Here is an 18212-nt window from a genome sequence, read left to right on the forward strand (position 1 = left end):
CATGGGATAAAAGGAAAGGTCCTTTCATGGATTGAGAACTGGTTAATGGACAGGGAACAAAGGGTAGGAATTAATGGTAAATTCTCAGAATGGAGAGGGGTAACTAGTGGTGTTCCCCAAGGGTCAGTCCTAGGACCAATCCTATTCAATTTATTCATAAATGATCTGGAGAAAGGGGTAAACAGTGAGGTGGCAAAGTTTGCAGATGATACTAAACTACTCAAGATAGTTAAGACCAAAGCAGATTGTGAAGAACTTCAAAAAGATCTCACAAAACTAAGTGATTGGGCAACAAAATGGCAAATGAAATTTAATGTGGATAAATGTAAAGTAATGCACATTGGAAAAAATAACCCCAACTATACATACAACATGATGGGGGCTAATTTAGCTACAACGAGTCAGGAAAAAGATCTTGGAGTTATCGTGGATAGTTCTCTGAAGATGTCCACGCAGTGTGCAGAGGCGGTCAAAAAAGCAAACAGGATGTTAGGAATCATTAAAAAGGGGATAGAGAATAAGACTGAGAATATATTATTGCCCTTATATAAATCCATGGTACGCCCACATCTCGAATACTGTGTACAGATGTGGTCTCCTCACCTCAAAAAAGATATTCTAGCACTAGAAAAGGTTCAGAAAAGAGCAACTAAAATGATTAGGGGTTTAGAGAGGGTCCCATATGAGGAAAGATTAAAGAGGCTAGGACTCTTCAGTTTGGAAAAGAGAAGACTAAGGGGGGACATGATAGAGGTATATAAAATCATGAGTGATGTTGAGAAAGTGGATAAGGAAAAGTTATTTACTTATTCCCATAATACAAGAACTAGGGGTCACCAAATGAAATTAATAGGCAGCAGGTTTAAAACAAATAAAAGGAAGTTCTTCTTCACGCAGCGCACAGTCAACTTGTGGAACTCCTTACCTGAGGAGGTTGTGAAGGCTAGGACTATAACAATGTTTAAAAGGGGACTGGATAAATTCATGGTGGCTAAGTCCATAAATGGCTATTAGCCAGGATGGGTAAGAATGGTGTCCCTAGCCTCTGTTCGTCAGAGGATGGAGATGGATGGCAGGAGAGAGATCACTTGATCGTTGCCTTTTAGGTTCACTCCCTCAGGGGCACCTGGCATTGGCCACTGTCGGTAGACAGATACTGGGCTAGATGGACCTTTGGTCTGACCCGGTACGGCCTTTCTTATGTTCTTATGTTATGTTAGGTTGACAGAGTGTCAGTGTAGACACTCTGTTGCTTACATTGATTTGAGTATCCTCTGAGAGCTGTCCCTCAATGCCCCACTGTGACCACTCTGGCCACTGTTTTGAATTGCTGGGCAGCCAGGAATGCAGGTACATGCCCCTCCCCTTTTAAAGCCCTGTGAATTTTTGAAATTCCATTTCCTGTTTGCTTGGCATGGCGAGCTCACCTAGCAACTGGCCATTCCGGCTTCACGTTGCAGACGTGCTCCTGCCTGGACACAGGAGGTGGTGGATCTTCTAGGTCTTTGGGGAGAAGAGGCTGTGCAAGCACAGCTCCCATCTAGCAAGGGAGGCTAACAGTCGCTCTGGAGCAGAGCTGCAGACTTGCCACCTTTACAAAAAATGCATGCCATCCTAGGCAGAGACCCCACCGCCACCAGGAGCCCTGGGGATACTTTGGAGGAGCTGGAGTCAAAGGCCCCTGGAGTGAACAGTGAGAAGGAGGTGTTGGATGATGATGAGGAGGAGGAGTATGGAGGACTGGCGACTGGATCCAGTGGCACAGCGAGCCAGGACCTGTTTTCGACTCCAGAGAAGTCGAGCCTATGGTCCAGTATGGGCAAGCCTGATGCAGGGGAAGGAACCTCTGGTAAGTACACCGTTTGCTTTGATATTGCAGGGACACATCTGTTCATTTACTCTTTCTTTAATCATGCTAGAAGAGGTAGTGAAATAACCAGTAGAAATAGAGTCACTATCTGCTTCTTATTCCTCTGTACAGTTAGGCAGAGAGGACGTTGCAGAACAGTTTGTTTATGTGCACTGGGATGTCCCATGAATCCTCCACAGAGATCTCGAGGAAACTTTCCTGGAGGTAGTCTGCAATCCTGTGCCAAAGGTTTCTGAGAGGGCTGCCTTACTTTTCCACTGCGGTAGAACACTTTCCCACGCCACTCAGCAATTACTTCAGCAGGCACCACTGCAGCACACATTGGCCCATACTTAATTGAATCCTTAGGCTACTACTTTTTTCTTTGACCCTGAAAACATATTCTTTTTCTCAGTGGAACTTTACAGTATTTTCAACAGCCACCTGTATATTTACCAGCACTGACATTTTTATGATTGTTGTTCCTACATGAATAATTTCCTTCCCTCTCTGCTCCTTCATTTATAGGTTTGTATTTCCCACTGCTTTGATTTCCTAAATAATTTATACTATATCTTTAGTTACCGCCCAGAAAACTCAAAGCAGATTTTTAATTACCTCTTTCCTTTGTATGGTCGTATTGGAAAACTGCATAACAGAAAAAGGTAAAAATAGTGTAAAGAACATATTAATGTACATTTTAAGAAACAATAGCTTTCAGTCCTATTTTAGCAGGAGTGAACTCTTCATCTCCTATGAAGCTCCCCAACCCCACACAACTCCTGTGTGACACTTGACTATCCCTCCAATTATGATCTAAGTTATATGAAATAAGGATCCACAAATATCTACCTACATATCTAAAAATTCAGTTTACCCATTACGGGATCATGCACAAGTGACATGACCCAGTCCTGGCCTTCTGGTAAGGGTTCTCCAATCCAATCTTTCATAAATTAGACCTCTGCTATGGTGTCCCTCAAGCAAGGGCAGGAAATTAGTTGTCTTCAGATGATTGTTCACTTGAAGTACTGGGGAAAATGGGTTAGTCCAAATAAGAACAGGCACAAACCTTTACCTATTGCCCTAGCCCAAACTTTTCTTGAGGTTTGGGAATGATGCAGTTTCTCTTCTTTCTCCATCCCATAACCATGCCTTACATTTGCTGATCTCTGGCAGTCTCTCTATGTGGCCCAACTGCAACTATTTGTCTTGCATGGGATTTGGGTGTGGTGCTACTTGAGATGTCATCAGGGAAGAGTCTGAGCAGGAGATACAAGTGGAGGAGAAGCTGGGCATATTGTGGAGGCTGCTGGGCTTTGTTTCTAGGCCTGATGTTACCAATGCAGTTAGATGCTTTGGAAGAGAAGCACAGAACTTCTCCCCCCAGAATATTGGCTGTGTTGGGGAGAAATGAAATCCTGACCTCATTCCAAAGGAAATGGTCATTTACTTCAGTGGGGCCAGGATTTCACCATGTCCTTTGCTGTTGAGCCTTCTCCCAAACATCTGTTGCTTGTGAAGCTGAGGACATCCAGCTTCTTCATTTTCAATCATTATTAATTATATTCTTCCTTTAAAAAATAGGACTTGGTCTTAAATAGGAAAAAAAAACAATAATTCTGTCTAGGTCAATAAAACCCAAACATGCTTTCATCAGTGATTTTAAAGCTACTATAAACATACATTTTGAAAATTCTTAATGTTTGGTGTAATCTCCTTCATGACAACTGGCTGTTTGATTCCTGCAATAATGCCGTGGTAGATGGCAATGCACTAAGTGGTCTATTGATTTATATTGAAGTCTTCATTACCTAACTCCCTTCCTACGATCTATAAGTGACTATCAAATAGACATCATGAAAAGCATTTACAAGCTGTTTTCACTTCTCAGCTGTAGGTCTATCAGATTGATTATTGTAGAGAATAGCGTTACACTAGTCTAGCTCATTTCTTTTCATTCACACAGTTTGTTCACTTGACTGCTGCTGCTTCACAGATGCATTTAAGGCTGCATTATCCACATACACTGTTCTTCATTCACTCTTTTATTCCAAGGATGTAATAAGAGTTTATTGGGTTTTTTTTAAAGTATGATTAGAAAAAAAATAAGAGGTAAAGTTTCAGATAATGTGTCTTGAATGCCTGGCCCTAAATCTTTACCCTAAATATACTCTAGTTACTCTGTCGCATTATTATCACATACTACTCTGGGTGGCTGAGTTGTTCTTCTTTCTAACTTGGCTTTCTTTTACATGCACTATAATATTATGGATCAAATACATTATACAGGACATACAGTATCATCTGTGTAGTGAGATCTAGACATCCATAACAGGTAAGTATATGCTTCCTATCGGAGAACAGTTTGAAATGCTGTGTATTACTTTCCTATTTTATCTTGCTGACTTGCAAATGATTTCTTCTCTAGAGCTGTTTGAACTAACCTGTCCTTTAATTTTTTTAAACATAGGGAGTAAAGGGGGACTTTAAGCACAGTGGCTTTCACATATTGGTGCCTGCATTTCACATACTGGTGCCTGGCTTCTATCACATATTACCATTTCTTCACATCACAAATGACCACACACTTTTTTGGAATGAATTGACTATGCAGTGATAGGTACAGGAACGGGGAAACACTACAATATCGTAAATACCTTTGAATAGCAACCACTCTACTATTTATACCCTTTTATAGTCTTAGGCCTGGATTCAGTAAAGCACGTGCTTCACATGCTTAGCAAAAGAGAGAGACAGGGCTTATATGTATAAGATGTAATATTGATGTGGAAACATGCTCTTACCAAATTTGCCAGTAAAAGTTGTATCTTTAGAATTCTTCACATTGAAACCAAACTGGTAATCTCTCTAGAGTATTGTAGTCAGAATTTAAAACACAGCCAGTCGCTTCACCCTTCCAAAAATACACAAGATAAGCAAGTGGTGATCTGTTGTCAAACAGGTTATAAGAGATTGCATAACAAAGGGCCAGAGTGTTTCACTCTTAGGGCGGGTCTACACTACCGCGGTAAATCAATCTAACTTACACAACTTCAGTTACTGAAGTCGATGTAGTTAGATCCACTTACAATGGTGGATACACTGCGCTGTGTCGATGGGAGAGCATCTCCCATCAACTTCCTTTATGCTTCTTGTGGAGGTCGAGTACACAAATTGATGGGAGAGTGCTATCCCATCGATTTATTGTGTCTTCACCAGACCTACTAAATCAACACTCGTTGCATCGATTTCAGCAGTGCTGATCTACCGGTAAGTGTAGACATGCCCTTACACTACTTCAAAAAAGTATTCCCCACTAAAGTATAGTAAGTACCATGTGAATTAGGGTGGCAGAATCTGACCCACTATTTTTTACTGTATGTACCTGATCCAAAGGCCATTGCAATCAACGGAAATCTTTCATTGACTTAATTGTATTTTAGATCATGCACATATAACCAGGTTATGTTAAATTATCCAGCACCCTGATCTTTTAACTAATCTTTGGAAGGAAGTTTTTTTACTGGTTTCTGGTTTGGTCCTAATGAGTAACCAGGCATTCTGTAGGATGCAAAGTACAGGGAAGTATTTATGAGAGTGCCTAGTGTAAACAGTGACCAAGGTTCCACAATAATCAGAAAATTTCTGGAGAGATATTTGGTTAATTGTATTAGTGGTGTCACCTGTCAGACTAATAATTCTGAAGTCCACTTTCTTTAGGTTAAATATGAGTGCTCTTTGGCTCAAATTTTAATAATGCTTTTTATTTATAGAGGGATGTGACAAATGCACACTCCAGAGCAGAACAAATTATCCTTGAGCAATATTGAACCTGAAATGGTCTAAGTTTTAGATACACAAAATAGCCACTGCCACATGGTGGAGGCTACTTTCAGTATGGTTTAGTTCTCTCCACCTTTTTTCCCCATTCACTCCTCCATGCTTGACACTTGTCTGAAACCAGAGAGGTCCTTTCTTGTTGTGGCACCATCTCTAAACTTGAACATTTCAGCCCACAAACTGTATGCGTTGAAAATACATGTCAGCAGGAGGTCTTAGGTGCTCAAGAAATGCAAGATCAGGCATTGCGTTCTACAGTCTGTTCCCTAATGAGACCTTTATTTGCTGATTCAACTGAGACCATAATCGAAAACAACTTTTCAAAATCTGCAGGGTTTTTTTTCAAATCACCACATGTTGCAAGAAAACAATCTCTCATTTATTTGACTTGCAAAGGTTTCCCCATATATATTTTAATGAGGCTATAAGCCAGGATTTGTGTTGCTTTTATTTTTATTTAATGTGCCTTTGTATGTTGTATTTGTTTGTTGTATCTGGTATTTGATGATGTGTTTTTAAATATTTGCCCTCTTGTCCAGTTTCTTGAGAGAAGGTTGGAGATGATTTGTGAACAATGAAGGTTAAAGAAAAGCAGATTGGGTCAAATTCAGTCTTGGTATAAGGGGGTGCATCTCTACAGCTAGGCTCAGTCAGTGGACCAACACTTGCTAACACCTTGACTCAATATCTCTTGTCTAGGGGGAATGTCTCTGTTGTCTGAGCATTTGACTGCTATGGATACTTGCTAGCCTGTAAAATATTTCAATATACAAGAGTATAATTCTCTGTGTGGACTCAGTAGTCGTCATAGGACATAATTTTGGTAGCTACAAATAATAAAAGTATTGAGGGAAGGTCTAGCAGAATTTTTTAATTAAATGGATTCACCTTCTAAACTTTCAGCTTATTTTTGCGCTTGTCCAATCTTCAGCATCTTTGCTTAGCCGTAAAGAAACCTAGTTATTGTTATGCGTCTCCTAGCTAAATCAGTGCAATTCTGTATAGGCTGTAGAAATAGTGTCAGGCCCAAGTCCTCCAAGCCCCTTTGCCACAGTGAGAGGCCCATAATGTCATGGATGCACTGTGGCAGTGTGCTGCATTGCGGGTTGGGAAGTGATTCTGCAGCCTGAGGATTCTGCAACCCTTTGGGTGCTAGAGGAGCATGGAAGGCAGTGGATTTTTGACAACAGCAGCAGTGGTGTAGCCAAGGTGTTTGAAATGTATAGGTCCACTGCCCACTATTATTTTGGGTAGGTGGATGTACACAGGTCAGGGAGGCATGGATGATGCTACAGTAAGATGCAGTAATATCTATAGAACAGATGAATCACTTCTCCCTTGCACACACGTTTTGGTCCTCTGTGCAAATACCTGTTAGCTGGTTTTGTGTGGGGATCAGAATTTTACCCAAAGAACTTATTATTGTTTTAAAGATGAAATCTGAATAAACATTTGCAGAGAACAAAACTGCATAATCTCTACAAACTAGATTAAAAGTATCCCATGAACCACAGTTAGACACAGTAACGTGAGTTTATAGACAGACATATGGATTCATTTTCACAGCAGGCAAACAAAACTGAGTATTTGTGGACTTATCTACCATAAAGTGCTTTGAAAATTTCTCCTTGGGGATTAATAATTGTCATTGTTTGGCACCATGTTCTAATGCTAACAAAACCTAATTATTATAATATGGGCCAAATTCATGCCTGATGTAACTTCATTGTAGTAGTTGATTTTTTGCAAATTTTTGGAGATAATTGAACTAAATTTCAGCCATTATTTTTGTTATATTTCTGTCTACACATTATTGAAGCACAGAAATCATCAATTGTGAGTTAATGGTCAGCAAAACTGCTGACTCCCTGAAGACTAAGAAGAAGGTATAACGGGTCAGGAATGAATATTTCTTCAGTCTTTATATACACTTCTCAAAGTTGTAAATGAATCATGCTTAAAAGCCATCCTGATAGAAGTCCTCAGGTGGATAATATTGCCTTGCCATCTGGCTAAGCTAATGATGATGACATGCCATGGAATTTCTTATTTCATCTTCCCTCTTATATCCTCCCAAATTAATGGTCAGTAACATCTTTTCTGTGCAGTTAGAACCATCTGTACTGGGTTTAACATAACTGTGCTTTTGTTGCTTGTTTTTCTTCAAGATTGATGCATATGCCAGGTTGGATAACTGACTTGCTAAATATATCTCCACACCAAATATTCTATTTTCTGTTAACTGCAGTTCCACTTAATTTATATATTTCTCTTTTCATAAAAGCAGCATAAAAATGTTTGCAGTTCCACTTAATTTATATATTTCTCTTTTCATATAAAGCAGCATAAAAATGTTTGCTGGAATGTTGGCTGGATTTTTGTCTTTTGAACAGCTTTGCCCATGTAATGTCTGTTGTGAAATTAAATCCCAAGAGCTCAGGAATTTGATTCTCGTGGTAATGTTAATTTGCCCACTATAAACCTAGTAAATGTAATTCACTACTGTTATACTCCAGTTTTCCAAAGGTATAGCTCCATTGAAAGTAGTCATCATGTATTAGTTTAGTAAGAGATTACTATTTTGTGGTAAAAGTGGTCTGCTTTTTGTAATCTTGCCAACTAGTGTCATTTAAAAAAAAAAAAGTTCAGTGTGTTAATTCTAAATGGAAAATTTCTTGGACGGATGCCTACAATATTGCTAGGTCTGCACAGCTGAGATTACTACCACCAGACAAACTCAATATGTTTCCAAAATCTTTTTTTTTTAACTGCTGGTAGCAAAGCCTGTCACATGGTAGTTCAGACAATTAGGATCTGCTCCAAGCATGATTAATACTGTAACATGGATAACTGTTTACAGGACACAGGGACAAACACTGTACTGAACTGTGATAGAACATTGTGCTCTGCCATAAACTAGTGAAAGAGTCACTGAAAATGTAGCTTCCGGTTATATTAAATATTAGTTCAACTACCAACATGGAAAGTAGGGTTTTCCCCCCGTAGCTGATACACTTCAAAAAGCTGTTAATAAAGAGTCAGGTTCAGCTTGCAGGCCTGGAAGCCAAAAAAAAACAGGGAATACTGTTTTATTTGTAAACAGCCATCTCTTTTGAATTAATCTTTATTGCTTCAGCACCACAGAAAAATTCACTTTTATTCTGAGCATCCACCTGTACGCAACCCAACTGAAGAATAATTCTAATTTCATATTCAGCTTGTAAAATAATCATGAGGACACAGTCCTTTGGTTACCTAAAACTTTAAATGAGGTATACTCTTTGATTGCTGTGAATGTTAAGTTATATATTATGAATGAAATTCACTTGCACCTACACAAAGCTAGAATAGGTAGGCCTTGTGCAGGGGGTTCAATGTGGGGTGGGAGGGACAGAATCTATCTTGTTAATGTGTGGGCAGGCTCAGGGCTGGCTCTGGCTTTTTTGCCGCCCCAAGCAAAAAAAAAAAAGGGGGGGGGGCGCGCTGGAGCGGCAAAGCAGGGGAAAAAATAAAAACAAAACCACAGCAGGGCCAGAGCGGCAAAGCGGGATGGAGGGGACAAAAAAATGGTGCGGCTGGAATGGCAAAGGGGGAAGGGGGGAAACTGCAGCACAGCCGGAGCAGCAAAGCAGGGGAAAAAACCCCAAAACAACAACATAAAACCACAGTGGGGCTGGAGCGGTAAAGGGGGAGGGGAACAGGGCGCTGGAGCGGCAAAGCAGGTGAAGGAAAAAAAAGAAAAAGAAAACACGGCGCAGCCAGAGCGGCAAAGCAGGGTGGGGGGAACAAAAAAACGGCGCAGCTGGAATGGCAAAGCAGGGAAGGGAAAAAAAAACAACCCTGCAGCACAGCCGGAGCGGCAAAGCAGGGTGGGGGAAAAACAAAAAAAAAATGCACGTCTGGAGCGGCAAAGCAGGGGTGGGGGAATGGCGCGGCCAGCAAAGCAGGGGAGAACAAAACAAAAAAACCCTACAGGGCGGCCGGAGCCAGGGGACTCCCTGTGCTGCAGAGTGCATGCCCGGTCTAATGTGGGGAGGGGGGAGAGAGAGAAGGGGGGCAGCCAGGGCTTCAGGGGGGTGCTCACCCCGCGGCCCCGACCTCCACGCCACCTGCCGGGAGGGCTCAGAGCTGCTCCGGTCAGTGGGGAGGGAAGGACGCGGCCTGCCCTGCCAAATTTGCTGCAGGGCGCTCCCCTCCTCCGCCCCCTACAGGGTGGCCAGAGCAGCAAACAAACAAAAAAACAAAAAAAGCATCAGTGCCACCCTAGGATTGGGCGGAATGTCGCCCCCTAGAATCTGCCGCCCCAAGCACCAGCTTGCTCAGCTGGTGCCTGGAGCCGGCCCTGGGCAGGCTACTGAGCTCATCTGTAATGCAACTGTCCATTCTACATTTTAGCTTTACGGACTAGAATCTCAGTGGCAGTCCCTCCACAACTGGATCTAAGCTTGGATCCAGGGATCCTTTATCAAGTTTGCCCTCCATGGCCTGATCTACTGGCTTACTTAGGACCAGTAATGAACCCATCTTCACTATCTACCAGAGGTACTGTGAGGCTTCTTTGTGTGACTGCCAGCCCCACATGTTCATCACCCCAGGTTTATCACAGGGGTTAGGTGAAGATCTTGTAGGCTTTGGTTTCTGTCTGAGGGGTTGGAGCACATGCGGTTATACCTCAGCTCTTGGCTGTAGACAATGGATTGTGTGGTGTGTCAGCGATGAAAATCTTCACCAAGATTTTCACCAAGCATTCTCAAAACTATGATACCTGCATGAGGAAATAAGGAAACAAATCAACAGAGCCAGACATGTACCCAGAATCCTCCTGCTGCAAGACAAGCCCAAGAAAGAAACAAACAGAACTCCACTGGCCATCACCTACAGTCCTCAGCTAAAACCTCTCCAACGCATCATCAGGGATCTACAACCCATCCTGGACAATAATCCCTCACTTTCACAGGCCTTGGGAGGCAGTCCTCGCCCACAGACAACCCACCAACCTTAAGCATATTCTCACCAGCAGCCACACACCGCACCATAGCAACTCTAACTCAGGAACCAATACATGCAACAAACCTCAATGCCAATTCTGCCCACATATCTACACCAGTGACACCATCACAGGACCTAACCAGATCAGCCAAACCATCACCGGTTCATTCACCTGCATGTCCACCAATGTAATATATGCCATCATATGCCAGCAATGCCCCTCTGCTATGTACATCAGCCAAACTGGACAATCCCTACGCAAAAGGATAAATGGACACGTCAGATATTAGGAATGGCAATATACAAAAACCTGTAAGAGAACATGTCAATCTCCCTGGACACACAATAGCAGATTTAAAGGTAGCCTGCAGCAAAAAAAAAAAAAAACCTTCAGGACCAGACTCCAAAGAGAAACTGCTGAACTTCAGTTCATTTGCAAATTTGACACCATCAGCTCAGGATTAAACAAAGACTGTGAATGGCTAGCCAACTACACAACCAGTTTTTCCTCTCTAGGTGTTCAGACCTCAACTGCTAGAAGAGGGCCTCATCCTCCCTGATTGAACTAACCTCCTTTTCTCTAGACTGATTCTTGCCTGCATATTTATACCTGCCTCTGGAAATTTCCACTACATGCGTCTGATAAAGTGGGTATTCACCCATGAAAGCTTATGCTCCAATACTTCTGAGTTAAAGCAAAGTGTTGTCTAGGATTAATTTTTTTGTTAAAACTAAAGGTAAAGATATTAAAAAGTAAGAGCATAAATTAGGATCCTAAACCCAACCTTGAATGGTCTGATTTTCAAAAGTGATGAGCACTCATTCTCTGACTTAAAACTAGAGCTGTGTGAATAATTGATTTTTTTGGTTTCCTGGCACTTCTGGAAAAAAAATTCAGGTATGTAATAATTAAAAAAAAATTAGCAAACCAAAAAGGCAAAATAATTTCATTTGGATTAATTGAAACACTGAAGTTTTTTAAAAGCTTTTTAATCTTTTAAAATAAAACTTAAGGAAATTTCAAAAGATAGTTTAGAATCTCATCTTTCCATTTCAGATGTTGAAATAAACGTTTGGGGGAACTTCTTTTTTTTTTTTTTTCTTTTCTTTTTTTTCCCCCCCAAAACAATTAAACACAAATCTGTGTTATTTTTGGGGGAAAAAAAATTGCAGCCAAAAAATTTTGCCCAGCTGCATGTAAAATCTATATAAGAAAATTAAAGCAATAGAAACAGTTGAGGACTCAGCACTTTTGAAAATCGGGCCACTTGTTAGGTGCTTACGTATTGGTTTAGGAGTCTAACTTTAGGTTCCTATTTTTTTTAAATCTTGGCCAAAACTTAAAATGTTAAAGCAAACAATAATAAAGCAGGATGCGGGAGGATGTTTGGGCAACCCAGGAATTGGGGGTGAGGGTATGAAATGAACAAGCTAAAGGCTTGATTCAAAGTCCATTGGAGTCTGTGGATAGATTCTCATTGGACTTAAGTGGCCCATCGAAATCAATGGGGTTAGGCACCTAAATACTTTGGAGGATCTGGGCCTATGCACCTCTCATTATGACCACATTGCTTGCATGCACCAACTCTATGTGTGGCTTTTGTAAGCTCTTTGGAGCAGGGCCTTATATTTACCTTATATTTGAAATATGTCTAACATGTTGAGGGCACATCTGCAATACAAATTATAAAATACATTATATTATACTACAGATAGGAAAATTCAGCTGTACAGTGAATCCTCTAGTTACTGAGGTACCATTTTCTAAGACAAACGTAGAAAGTTTATATGGGCCACCTCTGTAATAAGTTCATGTGAGATACCAGCTGCTTCTGTGAGATGAAACGGGATGGATTTGTATTGGCGTTTATTGCACCAATCTAATGGTGAGATCATTGCTCTTCTAGATCTTTTGAAAGACAGAAAAGTAGCTCACAGAGTGCAGCCCTTCTCAGGAACCAACAGAAAGATAGGGAGGTATAATTAATCCTGACTCAGTGTAGAGGGTTGGACGTCCTGATGTCATTTTCAGCCCTACATTTCTATGATTCTATTCAGTAGGTGCCTTTGTAAACCACCAGCTTAAAGTCAAAGGTTTGCCCGGCAGCAGGCTTTTACCTCTGGAAAATTATCAAGCAGAGCTAGAGGCCCATTTTACATGGTTTCATATTTTCAAGAATAAATAATAATCATAAGGTGAAATAGCATTTTGCAAGCCAAAGCCGCTTGGACTGCTTTAATCCAATCAGTAGAAATCCACTGCAAAGAGATACTGGTATCAGTAGGGTCCAGTCCTGCACTTAGGTCAATGGGTCCAGCATCAGACTATTAGCCTGCTCAGAACAGATACCCAGAGATACAGTGGTCTGTTTTAAAAAGGAAAAGGATCTTCCTGGTGTAGACCAGATAGTCTCAGAATGAGTTGGTTTTTATTTTATTAAATATTTTTTAAAATTATAAACTCCTTTCCTGCCCACCTTCCCCCCCGCCCCCATCCTCTTTCTAGTTAGTGAACAGGGGACTGCAAACAGGAGACTTTGAGAGGGGGAGAAAGAGATTCCCCTCCTGAATGAACAAGGTGAGAGTACTAACCTTGGGGTGAGTGAGTTTGCTTGGCTGTTTGTATTTTGCTTTCTCTTTCGGGTTATTTCAGTTACTGGGTCAGTTGAGATGGTGTCTGGGGACTGTTTGATCCTTTATTCCCTTGATCATCTTTGATCAGCCTTGTGATCACCCTCCCCCCGTGTGATTAACGAGGGAGGTAGGGCTGACCTAGGAGAGAAGGCCTTAAAAACTAGAGGCCAAGCAACCAAGAGGAGCTTGAAAGGGAATTTGTAAAAGGGAGTCATAATATAATCATTATGGTTAGGAAAGGCCACATCGCCAATGCCAAAGCTGCTCCTGCCTCCTCCACCTGCGCCTGTATCCAGACACACAGCCTAACCATGGATGCCTCTACCCAGATCCTGATGTGGATTTGCAGAGACTGTGGCCTGCATTTCCCACTCACAGAAAGCCAGGATGGGAGTCCATCCAGTGTGAAAGGTGCCTGCTGGTGGAATCTCTCAGGAAGCAGGAGGGACAGCTACAGGAGGAGGTGGATAGATTGACGTGCATAGGTGAGTGCAGAACTGGTTTGAAAACCATTCCCAGAGAGTAGTTATCATTGGTTCATAGTCCTGCTGGAAGGGTATAATGAGTGGGGTCCCTCAGGGATCAGTTCTGGGTCTGATTCTGTTCAATATCTTCATCAATTATTTAGATAATGGCATAGAGAGTATACTTATAAAGTTTGCATATGATACCAGGCTGGGAGGGGTTGCAAGTGCTTTGGAGGATAGGATTATAATTCAAAATGATCTGGACAAACTGGAAAAATGGTCTGAAGTAAATAGGATGAAATTCAATAAGACAAATGCAAAGTACTCCACTTAGGAAGGAACAATCAGTTGGACACATGCAAAAGGGAAAGGACTGCCTAGGAAGGAGTACTGTGGAAAGGGATCTGGGGATTAAAGTGGATCACAAGCTAAATATGAGTCAACAGTGTAACTCTGTTGCAAAAAAAAGCGAACATCATTCTGGGATGTATTGGCAGAAGTGTTGTAAGCAAGACATGAGAAGTAATTCTTCCGCTCTACTCTGTGCTGATTAGGCCTCAACAGGAGTATTATGTCCAATTCTGGGTGCCACACTTCAGGAAAGATGTGGAGAAATTGGAGAAAGTCCAGAGAAGAGCAACAAAAATGATTAAGGGTCTAGAAAACATGACCTATGAGGGAAGATTGAAAAAACTGGATCTGTTTATTCTGGAAAAGAGAAGACTGAGAGGGGACATAACGGTTTTCAAGTACATAAAAGGTTGTTACAAGGAGGAGGGAGAATTGTTTCTCTTAACCTCTGAGGATAGGACAAGAAGCAATGAGCTTAAATTGCAGCAGGGGAGATTTAGGTTGGACATTAGGAAAAACTTCCTAACTGTCAGGGTAGTTAAGCACTGGAATAAATTGCCTGTGGAGGTTGTAGAATCTCCATCTCCATCATTGGAGATTTCTAAGAGCAGGTTAGACAAATACCTGTTAGGGATGGTCTAGATAATACTTAGTCCTGCCATGAGTGCAGGGGACTGAACTAGATGACCTCTCAAGGTCCCTTCCAGTCCTATGATTCACATCCTTTGTTCCATTCTCGTTTCTCTCATCTTTTCATTTTTCTCTTTATTTCCCTTCAGTTTTCCCCGTTTGCCCCATCACTGTCTTTTTCCCTGTTGCTTGTCCTCTTTCCCTTTTGTTTGACGCTCATTATGAGTATGTTAATACGTTTAATGTTACTGGGGCTAGATCCTGTATTGTATAGCAATTAATTTCTATAATGGTAAAGCAATTACTATGCAATTTACATGCATTATATAGTGGCCTCACAAAGAAACATATTCATTTGAAAAATAAGAATAAAAACTATTCTTTGAGCAAAACCCACTATCATGCCATTGAAAATCGAAAGCGCCCATTGAGATTTTTGCAGCAATATGTTGAGACCTCTAGGCAGGATAATGCATCACAAACTTTAAACTGACAAAAAAAAATTAAGTAGCTTAAGTCACACCCAGCCAAATGAGGTCACAGGACTGAGAAACAGAGTCTGAAATGAAATTTCAGTGTGTGAATTAAAGTACACTTTGGGATTTATTTTTTTCAAATCTTGTCTAATCAATTTTAATTTGATGTTATACTTGCATCTGGCATATATTAATACACACAGTCCATTAAAAGGTATATCCAAGAAGACTAGTTAGTTAATTTTGAGTCCACATAGACTGTGAGAGATTACTCAAGATTTTTAAAACCCAATCCCAAATTATCCCCTTTGAAAGAACATTTTCTAAGCACTACAAATTGACTGAGTTGTGGCTAATAGTATGCTGCAATTCCTGGAGTGCTTAGTGAGTAAAGGCAAGGCGTCTGTTGATCTTTTAGTTGCTAGTAGGAGGAATTTTTTCTAGAACCTTTTAAATTTGATCTTGTTTGTAAAGTGCTTTAAGATCTTCAGATGAAAGGTGTTATAGAAGTATAAAGTTACTTTATTTATTAAGCAGTAAAACATAACTGAGTGCATGGTTTTCTGAGCTATTACCAAGCCACATAGAGTTGTTAGGTAGAAGCCCAGTTGCCGCAAATTCCCAAGCAGAGAAGCAATACCCTAGTATGAAACAGCAACAGTCTCAGGATTTTCAGATTATGAGCTATACATATCTTTGTATCAGTTTTATTACCAAGAACACAGAGATTTATTCCATTTTTGTTAAGGTTTTCTTACACTACTGAAAATAGTGCCAAACAAAATGTAAACAAACATCATACAATTCCCTAAAAAATAAAGAAAGCTTAAATCTTAACACTGAATATGTTTTAATTAGTTTAGCTTTCCTTTTTTTATCCACTTGTTTTCCACCTCCTCAACTCCTGCTTTGTGGTTTCCTTTCTTGCAGGAGGCTATTTAGCTTTAAATTTGATAGTGAAAAGAGTTGAATCAGAAGGTGTAAAATATTACTGATCCAGCTACAGTGTATGTCAGGGAGGCTGAGGCATGCTGGATTAATCAATACTACTGAAAAGCTGATTATTCTGTGCTGAGATCTGTGGGACTGAGATATCAACATATCACAGTAGGGGTTAGGGTTTTTTAAGGCTGGCTTGCTATGGTGGTACAACTCTTGCAGGTGGGAAATAGGACAAGGCTGGTCACTGGGCATTAGGTAGTTGTGGAGCCTGTGCTCTGGTGCACTGTTTCTAGAGAATAGGTCAGAGGAGAACAGGGAAGCAGATATCATAGAAAAACTCTACTCTACTCTTCCTTCCTATGGCCAGATTGCTCCTGCTCCCCTCCTAATGACAGATGCCAGACTGACTTCCCAGCTGTCAAACCCAAGTCCCCATGTAGTAAGAGATCTGAATCCCCACCATCAGCCAGATCACCTTCTCCTCTCTGACAAGCTGCCCAACTCTCTGCTCCCAGAGATGGTAGTGACAAGACACGCTCCTCCTCCAAACTTTCTTCTGCTCAGTAACAAGTGCCCCGGTCCTTTGCTATCTACCAAAGCTTCCCCAATCTATCCAATTGTAAAATTCCCTCCAGGCTTCTAGCTGCAAGAACCCTAGCCCTCCTTTCTGCCCCACCTTGATATGGACCCTCATCTGATCCTTGATTTCCCACCCCCTTTTCCTAACTGCAAGTGGCTTTATACCTCTCAGGGCTCATGCATTCAGAGTTAGGTACCTTAAGAGAACTGATTCAACCTTTTGTATAGCCAAGGAGAGCATCCACAGTTACATTAGATGAGGGGAAAAAATATAATGGATATATCCTGCTTCGGGACTGTGACCCTAAGAGCCCCTTGATGCTAGCTGGCAAAATGGTTCACTCTTTTGTAACAGCAACTCCTATCAGGTGATGCAGTGCCAGCTATGAGTGCCCTGGGGAGTAATACAAGGTCATAAACCAACCACTAACTGATGGGAGTTAGGAAGCAAGTTCCATTGTGGGCAGCGTGTTTATTGCACGTTCTCTGACTAATTTGGCAACGGTGCTGTGAGACAACCACAGGGCTAAACTGATATAGCAATTCCTATGCTCCTAAGCAGCGCTGGGATCTCCTGTTCTGGGGTCTGTGGAATGTGAACAAGATCTGTTTCCATATTCACCTTGTGCTCCTCCAGTGTTCTGCATGCACAATGTTTATATGTGCTTCCTATTTCCCACAGTGGCAAAGGATAGAGGAAATGAGTGTAAATGCTGTATTGGGTTTGTAACAGGCACCCTTCTCCTCCTACTCAAGGCTCTTTTGAACCAGGAGCTCTCTCAACATGAAAAATGTGCTCTGCGTCTCTAGTCTGAGTTTAAAAAAAAAAGGCAAGTAATTGGCATGTGAGTGTGGTGAGACCAGCCTGAAGGATAGAGTACAAACCAAAGCTTGATCCAGATATCCATTCATAAACTTCCACGCTTCAGCCAACCTAGCAAATGTGCAACCTTGCTGAACCTGTATATAAAAGGCAACAGAGGCAGTTAGATTTGGAAAGAGAGAGAAGGCAGGGACTCTGCCCATTCTTAACTTAATATTCAGGAGTCAGGGTGACTAGCTGTTAAAGAATGGTCACACATACTCTCTTTATAAAAAGAAATTAACTTTCGTGACCTGAAGCAGGATAGAAGTGATTCAAACTAGGAAGCAGAAAAATAGATTGGCTGTAAAAGATTTGCCAATTTGGGCTCCAAACCAGCACATTGTCAGTGCCTTGGAAATTCAGGCATGGATGGTAAATAAGCATTTGGGTCACGTCTTTGATAGAATGTGGGAACTGAGAAATCTAGTTAGTTACAGTCAGGAAAGGAAGAGAGACTCTGAGGAAAACAATGGATAAAAAGCCAGTGGAGGGACAAAGACTATTAAAAGAAACTGCAACTGAGGGAAAAGGCTGAGAGAAAACATCTGTAAATTGTGTTAGTGATGAGGAGAGGGCATTAGAATACG

At 41.2% G+C, this 18212-nt stretch overlaps 1 long non-coding RNA gene across 1 annotated transcript in view; it reads right to left on the reverse strand.

Annotated features, from left to right (window-relative positions):
• The window catches only part of LOC123362668, a 31013-nt gene extending 29648 nt beyond the window's left edge, over positions 1-1365 (reverse strand). The window contains exon 1 of the long non-coding RNA XR_006576511.1: positions 1258-1365. This is a non-coding gene — a long non-coding RNA (uncharacterized LOC123362668). The remainder of the gene's footprint in view (positions 1-1257) is intronic.
• Positions 1366-18212: the final 16847 nt, after the last annotated feature.

This window comes from Mauremys mutica, chromosome 2 (genome assembly GCF_020497125.1).
Source record: "Mauremys mutica isolate MM-2020 ecotype Southern chromosome 2, ASM2049712v1, whole genome shotgun sequence".
Taxonomy (NCBI): domain Eukaryota; kingdom Metazoa; phylum Chordata; order Testudines; family Geoemydidae; genus Mauremys; species Mauremys mutica.